The following is an 18705-nucleotide window of genomic DNA, read 5'->3' as shown; positions in this document are numbered from 1 at the left end:
TCGATCTTTGATGATGTAGCCCCGCCTATCGTCGACACTACACCATGGCCAAGGAGTCCCCCAAGTGGACCAACAAGCGCAACCCCGCCTATCATCGACGCTACACCATGGCCAAGGAGTCCCCCAAGTGGACCAACAACACAAACCCCCGCCATATATGTCAAGGTGAACTCCTTCCTCTCGACACTCGACCTCGTCAATACCTTGGATGGAATGCTACCTCATGTCGGCGTGTTACATGTCATTAGGTACAAGAGTCATCGAGGAATCGGAGGGAAGGAACTCCCATGGTGCAAGGAAGAGAGAAGAAGAAGAAGGAAAGAAGAGAAGAAGGAAGATGAAGAAGAGGCGGGAGGAAGAGGCCCAGCCTGGCCGGTCCAGGACCCGGTCGACCGGACCCACAACCGGGACATCCGGTCCCAGGCCCGGTCAACCGGGCGCCCAACCGGATTCCCCGCCTCGTACCGGAAGGCGACCGGAAACTTCGCAAGTTCCCGGTTGGCGCCCGGCCGACCGGACCCAGGACCGGTCCACCCGGTCACAGGCCCGGTCTGACCGGATCCCAAACCGGATTGCACGGGTTCGACTCGACCGGAACGGCCCGAGTCGGTCCACCACTTACCTGTTCGACCCAAGCTGCCTTGTATGCCTATATAAGCACTTAGGTCACCCCCTAAGCTCCTTAGACAAGATTTAGGCTTAGAGATGACTTTGAGCTTTGTCTCCCTAGGGTTTCATCCCCTTTGTATCCAAGGCAACCCTTGATGGATGTATGGATTTGTGAGTGTGAGATTCTAGTGCTACCCACTCTCTCTCCCACTCCTTGATTCATCTCCCTCACCGATCTCTCACTCCGGGATTCTACCCCGCGTCTCTCCCGGGTTGATTCTACTGGCGTGGTCCATCGAGCCACGAGGGTAAGTATCGATTGTATCGGGTTGGTGTGCGTGCGTGAGTTCTTCGTGTTCTTCGTGTTCATCGTGTTCTTCGCGCTCTCCCTCTCTTTCCCTCCTTGGATTTCGGGTCAACCGCAAGATCGGGCCACAAACGGGGTCTTAGACCTCATCATATGGTATCAGCAGCTCTTGGTTACCGCGGATTTGACCCTCCACCCACCCGATTTTGTTCCTAGAAAATTTTCCAAAAAATCCCCAAAAATAGCCCCAAATTGCCTCTTGACCGATCTGTGATTTGGTTGCGTTTTGAGTGGTTTTGGTCCATGGATTTGGTGTTGGAGTGCTTGATCTACTATCTCCCCAACTTTTAGCCCCCAATTCCATCATTTCCCTTTGTTTTGGTCGATTTGGCTTGATTTCGCTCAAGAACAGGAGAGAGAAAACCGTGCTCCCGCGAAATCCGGTCGACCGGCGCCAACCGGGCCGTTGATCGGACAGCTCGGCGCCGGGGCCGGTCAACCGGGCGCCGGACCGGGCGCCAACCGGCGCCAACCGGGCCGGAACCCGGTCAACCGGGCTGTAGACCGGGCAGGCCGGTCCAGGGCCTGGTCAACCGGGCGCCAACCGGGCGCCACCTCCACCACCACCTCCGCCAACCACCGCCACCCTCTCCGCCGCCGGCAAGCACCGCCACCCTCCCCAAACCACCGGGAAACATCAACGCGGCCCCATAACCTCCGCCGCAACCGCAAGGGCATCGACACCACCCACCACCGGCTTACCACCGCCACCGCCGCAAAGCTACTTTGACCCATTTCTTCCGCTAACTTGTGTTTGCTTGTTCCGGTTTGAGTGCCTTGTTTGTGAAACTAACCCGCAGCTCCGAAGCAAGCGACGACATCCGAGGCACCCCGGACTTGCAACCGTACTCTTGACACCACCGCCTTCGTCGCAAGTTGTGTGTTCATCACCGCCTAACATCTTAGGTATAACTTGCATTTCCCTTGTAACCCCTCTTCTTTTGCGATCTATCCTATCGAGCATTGCTTATTGAGTGTTGCGAGACATTGCACGTGGCCCCGATTGTGAGGTGTGTGTGTAGTGTGGAGTCAAGCTTCTAAGCAAAACTCGTGTGGCAAGATAGCAAAAGTGAGCTAACGCTAACATAGAGCGTGAAAAAGAAAGAAAAGCAAAAAAAAAGTGTACAAAGTGCCACCATAGATACAAAAGAGTGCAAGTGCCACCATATACAAAAGAGAAAAAGCTTTTAAGCAAAAGAGAGATAAGAGAAGAGTGGCCACGTGTGAATCTTGTTGTCTATTCGTTTGCAACCAAAGCTTTGATCTCTTCTTGTGTTAATGTGACACCGAGCACCCTTGCTTAAGGGCTTCTTACACTTTTCCGCTCATTCCTTGGTCGCACTAACCCCGTTCATCTCGTGTGTGCGTTCCACATCTTTTCCGTGTTTATAGTGATCATCGCTTTGACATTTGAATTTTTGGATTTCACCCACTCTTGACAACATACTTGATCTTGGATTTCGTCTTTTGGCTTTCCACCATACTCACCTAACACCATATTTGCTAGCTTTTGCGTGTGTTTTTGTGTGAGTACCCGATACAATTGTTCTAACTCTCGGTTTTGTTGGATCACCCCAATCTTGTCATACCACGGTAAGGTTGCGAGGTAGTGTTCTTCCACTAACATACACCATATAGATACCATAGTGCTAACATGTATAGCGACGAAGAAGATACGGAGGAGTACACGGAGCACTTCGAGGAGGATTCCTCTTCAAGCACCGCGGATGTGGAGGAACATGTGGAGCTCGACACCGACTATGGCTCCGCGAGCATCACCAACATGACCGACATCGAGGAGCTCTACATCGACAATGGCTCCTCAAGCATGGACGACATGGTGGAGCACCACCTTGAGGACGACATCGACGAGCTCTACATCGACAATGGCTCGTCAAGCATCGACGACATGGTGGAGCAACGCCACGCCTACGACATCGACACCATGGCGGAACCTCACCTCGACTCCACCTTGAGCAACGCCTATTTGGCCAATGGAGCTACATATGAGGATAGAGGACCTCCACGATGGCACCATCATATGGATCATCAAGAGCGTCCTCATCATGATCGTCATCGACACTCGTCTACGAGCTCCACAAGGCGCCACCATGAGAGTGCTTATGCACAAGATCGTCGACTTCAAGTACACCATATGGAGCATCAAGAGCGCCCCCATCATGAGCGTCATCGACACTCTTCTCCAAGCTCCACAAGGCGCCGCAAGCAACATGCCAAGTCGCATGAGCCATCATCTCGGCATGGCAAGGACCGTCATCGACATACGTCACCACATGAGCTTCGCCACCACAAGCCACTTCATCATCCCCATCGACCAACATCTTCCACGAGTCTTCGACGACACCACTCAAGCGATGGTGATGATGCACGAAGACGAGAGCCTCGACATGAAGGCGACAAACACCATGATAGGGTGCCTACCACTCCAAGGATGGCAAGTGCACATCGAGCATACCTTCCTCATAAGGCGACTTCCACCTCTTGTGCCACCACCACAATGGCCTCTACCTCGTCACGTGCCTATGGACTCCGATGCTACAAGTGCAAGCAACAAGGCCACCCTCCACGGGAATGTCCCAATCTCCTATGTGAGGTGTGCAAGGCCAAGGGTCACGTGGCATGGCAATGCACAACGCCAAGTGCCAAGACGCTCTACCTCGACAAGCTCCAAGCACAAGTCCCCAAGATGCCTATTGCGCCCACACTTCAAGATGGAGATCTACAAGGTCAACTCAAGGATGATGTGGATCGGCGCCTCGCTCTCTACGACACTATGGCGCCACCGCTTGAGGATGACTTGGGAGGCGATGGAGTTGAGCATGGTGATCATGGGATTCTCCCTTCACCTATGGAGGCGGATGGAGTTGAGATGGTTGAGCATGGGAATTTCCCTTCAACCAAGGAGGCGCATGGAGATGAGAAAGTCGAGCCTACTCCCCTATGCTTACTTGATAAGTTGGTACCAATCCCATGTGAGCATGAGAGCCACTTAGCCCACTTGCGTGAGAGTGATAGTGAGTTGAGTGACTTCCACCCCATATGTGAGTTTGAGTGCTTCCGTTTGGAGGACATGAGTGATACACAAAGTGAGTTGAGAGAGGTAGATGATAGGTCCATGGAGGACATCGCATTTGCTAACACATTAACCTCTCCCTCGTTTGTGTCTTCTTATGTTGCACTAGGTTCCACGGAGGACGAGTTCCCGCTCATGGAGACGATGTACATGGTGCATGAAGATGATGATATCTCACCATGCTTGCTCCAAGATGGACATGTCGACCACATGGATCCTCCTACTTCCACAACACCTACCTCAAATGAGTCGGCCTACAAAGGTAACAACATAGGTGTTGATGATGCCATGATCCCACTAGTGGACATGATGACTTTTGAGTGCATGCATGATCTCGATGATCCATTTTCTACTTCACATGCTACTTTCATTTTCCCATGCGATACTTTGCTTGTTAACACGGTTGATCATGTGGAAGTGAATGCTTGTGATACCATGACCATGCCATGCTATGAGAGTTTCACTTTTCCCCCGCTTGCTTGCAATGATAATGATCATGATAATACTTGTGTTGTGACACCCTTGATGACCACTTGCTCTTTCCATAGGGTTGTCGACAACAATGATAAATTGTTCCACATGCTTTGCCCTAAATGTTTACACCATTCCATGATCCTTGCATCCAAGATTGTGAACAATTGCTCTTTCTTATGCTTGGTATGCAAGAATGCTTATTTCATTGTCCACGAGATGGCCCCCATAGCCTTCTCACTTTTTGATGATCATGAGTTACCACATGCCATGAATGCACCTTCTTGCCATATGCACCATCGCCATGAATTTCATACTATCTTGATTGACACTAATGGTGATGTGCACAAGACATGGAACATCATGATGGATGATGTGTTCCTCTACCATGCACACACGCTTTTTGTTTTGCTTCTTCCATGTGTAGGTACACGGACGACCGTTTCCACCGCCACGGAACATGAGTTGACGAAACGCGCAATTGAGAGCTACCCCAACAAGGGCCTTACCCATGGGATTCACACCAAAGGGTATGTTCCCAAAAGCCTTCGCCCTCGTGTGTTTTCGACTTGTCTTGTCGAGCTTTCGGTTTGGCCAAATTCCTCGTCACCTCTTTGGCCTCTTATGCAACATAGCTTGACACATCTTGTTGGCACAATGGTTGTTGTATGTCTTGATGCTTTCATCATACACTCCGACAATCTCAAGGACCATGTCATACATGTGAGAGACACCTTATGCATCTTGTGCCACATGTCACACAAAAAGTTGCTCTTCTTTGGATTTCTCGTTTTATCTATGGCATTTGAAATGGATTCTTTGACACTTGAGGATACTCATACTTGGCTCACGCCAACCATACTTTCCCAAGCTAGAAGTTCCCATCTCTTTGCCATTGCACATAACAATTTTGCCCACAATTTTGCCGCCGTTACTTGCCTTTTGATTGGTCCATTTGTGTGGGACAATGCTACACATCACATTTTTGACACTTTACAAAGCAAACCTTTACTTGCACAAACTTTCGCCCCACCAAATTTTGGATACATCGACACTCTTTTGGTTCCCATTTTTACCACATGCCTCTTGGAGAAACGACTTGATGCTTCGTATTTGATTGAGAGCCTCTTGTTCGCCGATCACCAATTTGGCATGCACAAGCTTTCCATTTGCAAGTTGTTTTTCCCCAAGCTCTTCTTCGACCGCGACTTTATCCCTCTACCACAACATGGGACAAGAGTCATGGACTACACCGTTGGTGAGGAGGAACAAGAGTCGAGGAAGACTCTTCCCCAAGGGGGGGAGATGATGTAGCCCCGCCTATCATCGACACTACACCATGGCCAAGGAGTCCCCCAAGTGGACCAAGAAGCGCAACCCCGCCTATCATCGACGCTACACCATGGCCAAGGAGTCCCCCAAGTGGACCAACAACACAAACCCCCGTCATATATGTCAAGGTGAACTCCTTCCTCTCGACACTCGACCTCGTCAATACCTTGGATGGAATGCTACCTCATGTCGGCGTGTTACATGTCATTAGGTACAAGAGTCATCGAGGAATCGGAGGGAAGGAACTCCCATGGTGCAAGGAAGGGAGAAGAAGAAGAAGGAAAGAAGAGAAGAAGGAAGATGAAGAAGAGGCGGGAGGAAGAGGCCCAGCCTGGCCGGTCCAGGACCCGGTCAGACCGGACCCACAACCGGGACATCCGGTCCCAGGCCCGGTCAATCGGGCGCCCAACCGGATTCCCCGCCTCGTACCGGAAGGCGACCGGAAACTTCGCAAGTTCCCGGTTGGCGCCCGGTCGACCGGACCCAGGACCGGACCACCCGGTCACGAGCCCGGTCCGACCGGATCCCAAACCGGATTGCACGGGTTCGACTCGACCGGAACGGCCCGAGTCGGTCCACCACTTACCTGTTCGACCCAAGCTGCCTTGTATGCCTATATAAGCACTTAGGTCACCCCCTTAGCTCCTTAGACAAGATTTAGGCTTAGAGATGACTTTGAGCTTTGTCTCCCTAGGGTTTCATCCCCTTTGTATCCAAGGCAACCCTTGATGGATGTATGGATTTGTGAGTGTGAGATTCTAGTGCTACCCACTCTCTCTCCCACTCCTTGATTCATCTCCCTCACCGATCTCTCACTCCGGGATTCTACCCCGCGTCTCTCCCGGGTTGATTCTATTGGCGTGGTCCATCGAGCCACGAGGGTAAGTATCGATTGTATCGGGTTGGTGTGCGTGCGTGAGTTCTTCGTGTTCTTCGTGTTCTTCGTGTTCATCATGTTCTTCGCGCTCTCCCTCTCTTTCCCTCCTTGGATTTCGGGTCAACCGCAAGATCGGGCCACAAACGGGGTCTTAGACCTCATCATTTGTTCTGATGCATCCTCTCATAGCCGTCAACCTAGACCATTCTTTTCATCAAACAGTGAACATCTCAAGGCTGTACTTTATAAAAGACATGGTATTGCTGCTTTAAGGTCTCGTAGTCGATATGTTGACCAAGAGTACACAGGATTCAATCAAGGCGATTGCCAAATGTCAACGTGTTATTGATGATGCTAATAGAAGTCCTCAATGATTCTATGTAATTTTTTTATTTGGGCACATTAATTGCCTTGTAATTTTCCTAGTTATTTTATTTGTGTATGTAATTGTGTGTATCATTGATATCAGATTTTAGGCTCATGAAATTTAATGCAAGTTGACTAGTCAAACAACCAGGGCCCTATAACAGATTGGGCCGGCCCATTACCGTAGTGTGGGACCCACTTTCATTTTGGGCCGGCTCACTTACTTACTAGGCCGGCCCGTTAACAGGAAAGTGGGACTCACTTGTGCTTTTGGCCCGGCCCACTGTCTTGTTGGGCCGGCCCACTTGCTACATGATGGACCCCACATACTAAATGGGCCGGCCCTTTAAGAGGAAAGTGGGACCCACCTGCGTTCTTGGCCCGGCCCACTAGCGTGTTGGGCCGGCCCACTTGCTATATGGTGGACCCCACATACTCAATGGGCCGGCCCTTTAACAGGAATGTGGGACCCACCTGTGTTTTTGGCCCGGCCCACTTTCTTGTTGGGCTGGCCCACTTGCTATATGGTGGACCCCACATACTAAATGGGCCGGCCCTTTAACTGGAAAGTGGGACCCACCTGTGTTTTTGGCCCGGCCCACTATCTTGTTGGGCCGGCCCACTTGCTATATGGTGGACCCCACATACTAAATGGGCCGGCCCTTTAACAGGAAAGTGGGATCCACCTGTGATTTTGGCCCGGCCCACTGGCTTGTTGGGCCGGCCCATTTGATCTATTGTGGACCCCACGTACTAAATGGGCCGGCCCTATAGGAGGAAAATGGGACCCACTGGTTAATTGGGCTGGCCCAATAACTTCTTGGGCCGGCCCACTTGCTTTAAGGTGGACCCCACTTGGTAAATGGGCCGGCCCGATAACAGGAAAGTGGGTCACTCATGTTTTGTGGGCCGGCCCTTTTGCCTGTTGACCGGTCAAACGAGTGCATTCGGCCCGGCCCACATGCTTAGTGGGCCGGCCCATTAATGTTTTGACCAGTCAACCTTAGAGGTTAGGCCCGGCCCACGTAACTAATGGACCAACCCAGCTATATAGTTGACCGGTCAAACTAAGTCAGCTGGCCCGGCCCGCAAACTTAATGGGCCGGCCCGCTTAAGACGTGGCAGGCCTCATGTGGGCCTACCATCTACCACGGGGTTTCAGCGGTTAACGCCGTTAACTGCCAGTTAACAGCGTCTGCCACGTGTTAGTTTGCATGACGTCAGCAGTCAACGGGCTCACGGAAACACTTCTGCAACGGTCCGATTTTCCGTGGCGGAAGGGCGCCCAAGCGCGACGGACCGAAAAAATCATCGTAGGACTTTGCTTGACGCAGTTTCGACAACAGAACCCATATCGTCGGGTTAGGCCCATAGGCGACGAAAAATACCCCTTAGCGGACGATTTTGAGACGTTGTCTATCAGAACTTTTCTTGTAGTGATAGTAATCCATGCTTCCCTCTGCGAAGGGCCAATCTTCTACTTTATGTTGAGTCAGTTTACCTACTTCTTTCTATCTTAGAAGCAAACACTTGTGTTAACTGTGCATTGATTCTTACATGTTTACCTATTGCACTTGTTATATTGCTTTGTGTTGACAATTATCCATGAGATATATATGTTGAAGTTGAAAGCAACTGCTGAAACTTATATCTTCCTTTGTGTTGCTTCAATACCTTTACTTTGAATCTATTGCTTTATGAGTAACTCTTATGCAAGACTTATTGATGCTTCTCTTGAAAGTACTATTCATGAAAAGTATTTGCTATATGATTCATTTGTTTACTCATTGTCTTCACCATTGCTTCGAATCGCTGCATTCATCTCATATGCTTTACAATGGTATGATCAAGATTATGATAGCATGTCACTTAAGAAATTATCTTTGTTATCGTTTACCTACTCGAGGGCGAGTAGGAACTAAGCTTGGGGATGCTTGATACGTCTCAAACTTATCTATAATTTCTTATGTTCCATGCTACTTTTATGATGATACTCACATGTTTTATACACACTTTATGTCATTACTAGTGGTTGGGGCGCCCATTGGGGCGCCTCCTGACTGGTCAGGTGCGATCAAATCAATAGCCCAATCTTTCTGTGTCCATTCAAGTGATCTTGTTCACACAAGCTAGTATCATCATGTTTTTTTTCTCTTTCACCAATAACTCGACCAAGACTGACTCGGGTTTCCGTTTGGTTTCGATTGATTTTTTAATAGTATATAGCTTGACAAAAATGGTTTACAACAATGCTTACCAGAAAACAAATTATACATTTGATTTTGCTTGATGGAAACACAACACAGTGGCTGATACAGGTAGATGGTTACACGAGTTTACTTCACGTACAAGGTTGAAATGATGCATAAACTAATTATCACACATCAAGCTGATGGTGTACACTGATAAAATGAGCACACACAGAGCAAACAGAGTTCAGCAGCAAAGCTTGTAGAGCTGGAAAATCAGGGCAGGGGTGATGTAGTGCATCAGCAGGGAAGGGTTCCTATCATCCGGCAATCCTCTGTTGTTTCTCCATAGAATTGGCATTCCGAAATTTGTCTGTAATCAGATGAAAGAGCTGGCGTGTGACCACAAACATCAAGTGCAAGAAGGGAATCGAGAAGAAACAAGTACAGTATAAGATATTTGCACAAGTCAGTATAGCTTTATGAACTGCATGTACTTAGAAAGCAAGGGGTCTTCTGACCAAGAAAAAACTACAAGTACATTCCATTAAATATTTTAAAAAATAAAAGCTCAAATGGTAGTACTCCCTCCGTCCTACAAAACTTGTCTTAGATTTGTTGAAGTTTGGATGTGTATAAACACTAAACAGTGTGTAGATACATCCAACTTTTTTGTAAATCTAAGACAACTTATATGGGATGGAGTAAAACTTTTGATAGATCCGGATATTGGCTTCTTTATCTAATAGGAACATAACGGCACAACACAAGGATCAGAAGGAGGTAGAAACAAACACTTTAGTACTTCAAATTTTACTTATGATTTACGTTGATCATCGCCTAAGAAAAAATAATGTTAAATTGTTTCCTACTTGCTCTATTTCGTGGAAGATAAAATGTATAATGCTATTGCTCATCGAAAACATAAAAGGATGTCAGACCCAGAGCACAAATTTCGGAATTTTGAGCTTTAATATGTTCATTCAGGAAAGAAGAGAATTTAAAACACAACCGATATTCTGAAGAAATCAAAATAGTTTCCCAGAAGGATTAAAAACTATGGATAGATGCTGCTCTGAAGGGAGTATGTCGACGTGTGTCACGAGGTACCTGGTGTCAGCAGCGACGAGCATTCTAGCTGGAACATGAAAATTGTCCTGATGGTGCAGATCCTCTGTGAGATCTTCTATACCTGAGGGAGCTTGTTCATGTCCAACAAGAAATTGAGCTAGTTGATTTACCTATCCATCTGCAGCAATATTTTCAAATTCCTAGAAAAGGAATAACAAGGATTTAGGAATTGAGATACATTATCAAGATACTGACTGCAATTTCGGCTTAGCAAAGCACAAAAACTGATTGCCCTTGATTCATTGCCATCGATATCTACATGATCATTTCATTAACAAGCGCAAAGAATGACTATTGCAGGGCTCATGAATCCGTTTATGCTAAAAAATTGCTACATCTGCAAATTTAATCTAATAAACTATGCCTATGTGAACTAACATGGAGAGATGCCCAGCAAATATGCTCCATTTCGATGGCAAACAAATAGTATGGCAGAAACGTAGTTATTCAAAAGAAACAGAAGGTCTCGTCCCAATTTGGAATTTATATAGAAGAAAACCTGGCCTGAACTACATGTTCTTTCCATTATTGTGGTCTCTTGTACTATTCCATAAATGAATAAGTATATATTTAATGCATATTATCCTGTGCGGAGAAAGATTTTCTACACTAGCTGTTCTTCAGTGAACAGTTTCATATAGTTGTGCGATGCAAACTTGTTAAGTTTTATCAAGTTCTGCATTCATAAACTTATCAAGACTTTTAGTTTGTTATGTCGGCCTAATAACAAATTTGTGCACGTTTACTTATATTTGCATTAGCACTTTAGCAGACCATTGAGCCAGGGAATGATTCTCAACAGAGATTTTGAACAGAGTTATGCTTTTAGTGGAAGAAATGATCTAATAACTGAATATCTTTTTTTATAGCAAACAGGTGATCTTTACAGCTTTCTCAATAACTATTACTACCTTGGTTCCATATTAACCGTCACGGATTTGTCTAGATATGCATGTATCCAAACATGTTTCAGTGTGTAGATACATGCAAATCTTGACAAATATGCAACATTTAATATAGAACCAAGGCTGTAGATACTAAGGTAACAAGGATTGCTATTTTAATGATTGCAGCAATATACCAACATTCAAAAAAAGTCTTGTCGTTGCTTCATCATATGATGCACATTAAAATTGATCACCAAACATTATAGGAAGATGAAACTATCTTCGCAACATATCCAGTGGATTAACCTTAGCAGAGGAGCAGAGTATATAGTCTATACCATTAGGATTCTTCCAGCCATCGCATGAACACCAGAAGGAATTGGGTCGAAGTGGAGGTAATGAGAAATCAGCTTCCGGAAAAGGTTCTTGGAGCAAATATATTGTTGAGTGGTTAAATACAATACAAGCGCAAGTAATTTAGCTTTAAACACATGAGCAGTCATAAAAGAAAATGAGTTAAAATATGAATGATACTTCCATACCTTCCCGCAAAGATGATAGAATTTTGGAAAAACTTGGTGTAGCAGAAGGTTCAAACTTCAAAGTATATATAAGTATCCCCGCGGATGATCGAACCCCTAAGCATGAAACTACGAGAGTAACTGAGGGATACTATTTCACCAACAATAGTAAACTTATGGTCTTGTGAACCCATAGTTCCTGCAAGAAGATATCCCATTCACATGTCTAGTACGAGCTGCGCACGGATGAAAAACAGAGCTCTAAGAACAACATCAACTATTGAATGTGCACAGCAAATTAATTATAAATTTACTTTTGACTATATAACCAGTATTTAGTGTGTGATTACTATAGCTTATAGAACAAAATCACATATCCCAATGAGACATTCCATCAAACATTAAATGAGTTTTGCTACCCACCTTATTCTTGATCTCTGGTAACACGGTCATCTCACTATCGCTGGCATGTGAAGTCGCAAACCAATCAAAGATGAACCTACAAAACAGAAAAGAACAAAATTTGAAGATGACCGCATCCACTTATGGAAGTAAAAAACCAAACCACATAAATCACAGCACACAATCACCTACTTGGCAACAGGATGCGGTGTCGTGGAGATCTTGTCTTCAGCTTTCCATTTCCCGCTGGCGACAACCTCGACACGCTTGGAGCGTCCCCGTTAGATACTACGCGAGTCGATGCCCCGACAATCGCTGGAAACCCGGAACTCGGAACCAATTTTTTACATAATCCTACAAAAGAATAAATCACACCAGAGTAAAGATGTTTCATTAAGGGCCCTCCTCTGAAAATATTTAAACAACCATGACAACGGAACACGGAACTACATCCATAAGAAAAATGCTTATTTCTTCATACTTCAGTGGAATTTTTGGTTACATACATATCCGAAATAATAGGTGACTAACAAGGGAATACAGACAACAATTAACCAGGTAAAAAGTAACTCACCAAATCAAGGAGACCACACATATAATAGGCCTATATTGAGAAACATAGCCTGGAGTTGAGAAAGATGAGATGCAGCTGACACAGAGATTGCCAATGTCCTGTTGAAACACATAAGGGGTGGAAATAAGGAGAATTAGTCATGGTTAAAGTTGAACCAGTTGTAGCAACAAATTATCCTAGTAGGGCTTACAAAGGCATTGTTGTTACATATTCCATGACTCAATCAGAACATGCCCGGCCAGTCCTGATGGTATCTTGATAAAAGGTTATGCACCTAGTCTCTCGTCTCGTGTCGTATATTGTAATATTGGTCCACAAATAAAGAGCAAACCTATAAAATAAATTATGTCAATCGATAGTGGAATACTTACTACATATATGATAGCATGTCCACACAAGAGAGAAAGCTACCATTTGGGGACTGTGTTCTTGCTTGTGTCGCCATCGCTGAAAGATTTTTTTTATATTAATGCACAAATTAAATTAAATATTATATACCTAGGGAAAGGTAGCAATTTATTTATCGATAAATAGGAACATTAAAAGGCAGACCAGAAATAAGATAAAACATAATCCATGACAATTGAAATTTTGATCTGATATAAACCCAATACCTCACACGAACTACAAACTGAAATGCAACTTTCAGAAATAAAACACTAACCATAGCAAGATAAAAAGAATTGGACTATAGTTTCAATCTAATCTAAGAATTGCAACCAAAGGGCGGTGGCATGAACCAAACATCTAAACCATAATAGTTCTACTCCATGACACACCTGGACAACAAGGTTTTCAACAGTTATATCTAACTCCAAAAACTACAGCTAGCCTAGAGGTATAGAAGTGAGAACCTAACATCATTGCAGAGCAGGAACCCGCAGCACTGTAAAAGGCCCCAACATCGCAAGGAAAGGCGGCATCTCCTCGCAAAATCCGCATAAGATATGGATCAAAACTGCTACATGGTTCATAAGTGGAGAAAATCACAAATTAGTGTTAAATTATAAGAAAAAAGCGACACATTGCATCACGAGCACTTCCATCCACATACATTTAAATCAAAATTATGGCACATTTATACCAGGTACAGATTAGAGCGCACCTTGTCCTTGCTCTCGCCGGCTCGTATCCAAATCGTCATACGATTCCTACACCGGTTCCGCTTCTTGATCTTCTTCCTTAGGTGTGAGTTGAGCACCCCCGTCGGTTAGACCTATCGGTGCCTTAAACCTGCGGAAAATGAGCAAGGTAATCAACCAAAAAGATGCACATCATACCCTTGCAACAGGTAAACACAATCTTCTCCAGTTCGATTAGAAATTTTTGCAAGGCAGCCTACGAGAGTAAGAAAGGTCAGCAATAGACAAATTGAGCAAGAAAATATGAGTAATATAGGCTGGATTTGGGGATTGGGAGAGGGTAAGCTTCGTGACTTGAAGTGGGCAAGCTACCTGACTTGAATTGGTTGGTCGTGTGTGCTTGGCTCCTCGTTCCTCAATCATCAAAATCTCCCTCTAGATCCTTCATAGGCTCTTCAGGGATCGCATCGAAGATTCAAGGAAACTGAGAAGTCGGGGAGGAGATTCTACGCACACGGCATGGTGCCCCTGCCGTGCTGATTGCTGGCCTCACTCGTCCTCCTCTCCTGAAGATCCGCGACCAGCCAGTCCTGCCGCAACACCACCTTCCTCCACGGCAGTCCTCACAAGCGCCACGGCTGTGATGCTCGTGCTCGCGAGAGCTTTGGGCATCTGAGGTCTGCGCCACCCTCATCCTTGTAGTAGGCCGAGGCCGGCACTGCTGCAAGGGGAAGGAGGAGAGAGAGCGGTGGCGGCGGGGTGAGGACTCGCGTGGAGGCCGGCGAGAGGAAGCGGCGGGGAATCTGGATTAGGGTACGCGACCTCCTTTTCTCCTGGTCGCGACCTCTTTTTCTCTCGCCGAGCATCTTTTCTTTTCCTCGCCCGTCCCTCGCTCGACACGTGGTAGATCAGGTCCCAGTCGTTGCGCGCTTCGCCCAGCCCGCACATGCCTGGTGGCTATCGTGGAGAGCCCTCAGATGGGGCAAACACACACGCACTTGCTTGTTCTCAATTATGCATTTTCCGGAACTAACCTATTAACGAGATGCCGAAGTGCCAGTTCCTGTTTTCTGCTGTTTTTGGTTTCAGAAATCCTAGTAAGGAAATATTCTCGAAATTGGACGAAATCAACGCCCAGCATCTTATAATTCCATGAAGCTTCCAGAACACCTGAGAGGCACTAGAGGGGAGCCCTGGTGGCCCCACACGTGTGGGCGGCGCGGCCAAGGAGCCAGGCGCGCCCCCTATTGTGTGGCGGCTCCGTAGCCCTTCCGACTCCACCTCTTCGCCTATAAGAAGCCCCCTGACCTAAATCTTCGAGACGAATAAGCCACAGTACGAGAAACCTTCCAGAGCCGCCGCCATCGCGAAGCCAAGATCCGGGGGACAGGAGTCTCGTTCCGGCACGCCACCGGGACGGGAAGTGCCCCGGAAGGCATCTCCATCGACACCACCGCCATCTCCATCAACGCTCGCTGTCTCCCATGAGGAGGGAGTAGTTCTCCTCGAGGCTAAGGGCTGTACCGGTAGCTATGTGGTTAATCTCTCTCCCATGTACTTCAATACAATGATCTCATGAGCTGCCTTACATGATTGAGATCCATATGATGAGCTTGTAATCTAGATATCCTTATGCTATTCAAGTGGATTTTACTTATGTGATCTCCGGAGACTCCTTGTCCCACGTGTGTAAAGGTGACAGTGTGTGCACCGTGTGGGTCTCTTAGGCTATATTTCGCAGAATACTTATTCACTGGGTTATGATTTGAGTTGGATGTCTCTATGAAATTGTGGTGTGTTAGTACCTCCTATGAATGCTCACAGTGACAGCGTGGGGTGTTTATTAGTACTTGGGAATACATCTTTAAGGTTTGCCTACATGATGAATTAGTGTTCGTTATCTTGCCAAAGAGTAATTCAGAATAGCATAGTTAAGTGCTTATTTATATTCCTTTATGATTGCAATGTGCTTTATATCACTATTAATCTATGTGCTGCTCTAGTGATGTTATTAAAGTAGTCTATTCCTCCTTCATGATGTAATGGTGACCGTGTGTGCATCATGTAGTACTTGGCGTAGTTTATGATTGTAATCTCTTGTAGATTATGGAGTTAACTATTACTATGATAGTATTGATGTGATCTATTCCCCCTTTCATAGCTTGATGGTGACGAGTGTGCATGCTATGTTAGTACCCGGTATAATTGCGTTGGTCTATCATGCACTCTAAGGTTATTTAAATATGAACATCGAATGTTGTGGAGCTTGTTAACTCCGGCATTGAGGTGCTCTTGTAGCCCTACACAATTAATGGTGTTCATCATCCAACAAGAGAGTGTAGAGTGGTTTTATTATGTGATCAATGTTGAGAGTGTCCACTAGTGAAAGTATGATCCCTAGGCCTTGTTTCCAAATACCGCAATCATCGCTTATTTACTGTTTTACTCGCATCTTTACTTCCCGCAATATTACTACTATCAATCGCACGCCCAGCAAGCTATTTTCTGGCGCCGTTACTACTGCTCATATTCATTCATACCACTTGTATTTCACTATCTCTTCGCCGAACTAGTGCACCTATACATTTGACAAGTGTATTAGGTGTGTTGGGGACACAAGAGACTTCTTGTATCGTGATTGCGGTGGTTGCTTGAGAGGGATATCTTTGACCTCTTCCTCCCTGAGTTCGATAAACCTTGGGTGATTCACTTAAGGGAAACTTGCTGCTGTTCTACAAACCTCTGCTCTTGGAGGCCCAACACTGTCTACAGGAAAAGGAGTGTGCGTAGACATCAATTATATGTCATTATTATGCATTTTCCGGCACTAACCTATTGACGAGATGCCGAAGAGCCAGTTGCTGTTTTCTGCTGTTTTTGGTTTCAGAAATCCTAGTAAGGAAATATTCTCGGAATTGGACGAAATCAACGCCCAGGGTCTTATTTTTCCACGAAGCTTCCAGAAGACCGAGGGAGATACGAAGTGGGGCCACGGGGCGCCGCCACACTAGGGCGGCGCGGCCAGGCTTGGGCCCACGCGGCCCTAGCGTGTGGGGCCCCCGTGCCTCCTCCGGCTCCGCCCTTCCGCCTACTTAAAGCCTTCGTCGCGAATACCCCAGTACCGAGAGCCACGATACGGAAAACCTTACAGAGACGCCGCCGCCGCCAATCCCATCTCGGGGATTCAGGAGATCGCCTCCGGCACCTTGTCGGAGAGGGAATCATCTCCCGGAGGTCTCTTCATCGCCTTGATCGCTCTCCGGATTGATGTGTGAGTAGTTCACCCCCGGACTATGGGTCCATAGCAGTAGCTAGATGGTTGTCTTCTCCTCATTGTGCTATCATGTTAGATCTTGTGAGCTGCCTATCATGATCAAGATCATCTATTTGTAATCCTATATGTTGTGTTTGTTGGGATCCGATGAATATTGAATACTATGTCAAGTTGATTATCAATCTATCATATATGTTGTTTATGTTCTTGCATGCTCTCCGTTGCTAGTAGAGGCTCGGCCAAGTTGATACTTGTGACTCCAAGAGGGAGTATTTATGCTCGATAGTGGGTTCATGCCTCCATTGAATCCGGGACGCTGACGTAAAGTTCTAAGGTTGTGGATGTGCTGTTGCCACTAGGGATAAAACATCGATGCTTTGTCTAAGGATATTTGTGTTGATTACATTACGCACCATACTTAATGCAATTGTCCGTTGGTTGCAACTTAATACTCGGAAGGGGTTCGGATGATAACCTCGAAGGTGGAATTTTTAGGCATAGATGCATGCCGGATAGCGGTCTATGTACTTTGTCGTAATGCCCGATGTCTACGGGTGCTTCTATTCTTGTAGACAGTGTTGGGCCTCCAAGAGCAGAGGTTTGTAGAACAGCAGCAAGTTTCCTTAAGTGGATCACCCAAGGTTTATCGAACTCGGGGAGGAAGAGGTCAAAGATATCCCTCTCATGCAACCCCGCAACCACAAAGCAAGAAGTCTCTTGTGTCCCCAACACACCTAATAGGTGCACTAGTTCGGCGAAGAGATAGTGAAATACAGGTGGTATGAATGAATATGAGCAGTAGTAACGCAAGCAGTAGTAACGCAAAGAAACAAGTAAACAAGCAGACGATACCGATATTTAGGAACAAGGCCTAGGGATTAGACTTTCACTAGTGGACACTCTCAACTTTGATCACATAACGTAATAAATAAATGCATACTCTACACTCTCTTGTTGGATGATGAACACCACTAATTGCGTAGGATTACACGAACCCTCGCACGGAGTTAACAAGCTCCACAATATTCAATGTTCATATTTAAATAACCTTAGAGTGCATGATAGATCAACACAACTAAACCAAGTACTAACATAGCATGCACACCGTCACCTTCACACTATGTAGGAGGAATAGATCACATCAATACCATCATAGCAATATTTAACTTCATAATCTACAAGAGATCATAATCATAGCCTACGCCAAGTACTAACACGGATGCACACACTCGTCACCATTACACCGTGCAGGAGGAATAAACTACTTTAATAACATCACTAGAGTAGCACATGGATAAATTGTGATACAAAACACATTGCAATCATAAAGAGATATAAATAAGCACTTCACTATGCCATTCATAACAGTGAATAAGTATTCTGTGAAATATAGCCTAAGAGACCCACACGGTGCACACACTGTCACCTTTACACACGTGGGACAAGGAGTCTCCGGAGATCACATAAGTAAAAGGGATTTCTATTTTCGTGCCCTCGGTTCCTTAGTTGTGCTCAGTTTTCCCCAGCCC

The 18705-nt window shown here is 46.1% G+C and overlaps 2 long non-coding RNA genes across 2 annotated transcripts; both read right to left on the bottom strand.

Annotated features, from left to right (window-relative positions):
• Positions 1-9588: 9588 nt before the first annotated feature.
• Positions 9589-11707, bottom strand: LOC124660035. The gene is made up of 3 exons (XR_006989785.1): positions 11662-11707; positions 10416-10576; positions 9589-9678 (listed from the first exon to the last, which is right to left on the bottom strand). It is a non-coding gene; the product is annotated as an uncharacterized LOC124660035 (long non-coding RNA).
• Positions 11708-11980: 273 nt separating this feature from the next.
• On the bottom strand, positions 11981-12471 carry LOC124660242. The gene is made up of 3 exons (XR_006989824.1): positions 12439-12471; positions 12268-12343; positions 11981-12043 (listed from the first exon to the last, which is right to left on the bottom strand). It is a non-coding gene; the product is annotated as an uncharacterized LOC124660242 (long non-coding RNA).
• Between the last annotated feature and the right edge of the window lie 6234 nt (positions 12472-18705).

Source organism: Lolium rigidum, chromosome 6, assembly GCF_022539505.1.
Source record: "Lolium rigidum isolate FL_2022 chromosome 6, APGP_CSIRO_Lrig_0.1, whole genome shotgun sequence".
NCBI classification, from domain to species: Eukaryota; Viridiplantae; Streptophyta; class Magnoliopsida; order Poales; family Poaceae; genus Lolium; species Lolium rigidum.
This window is presented reverse-complemented; position numbering and strand designations above follow the sequence as displayed.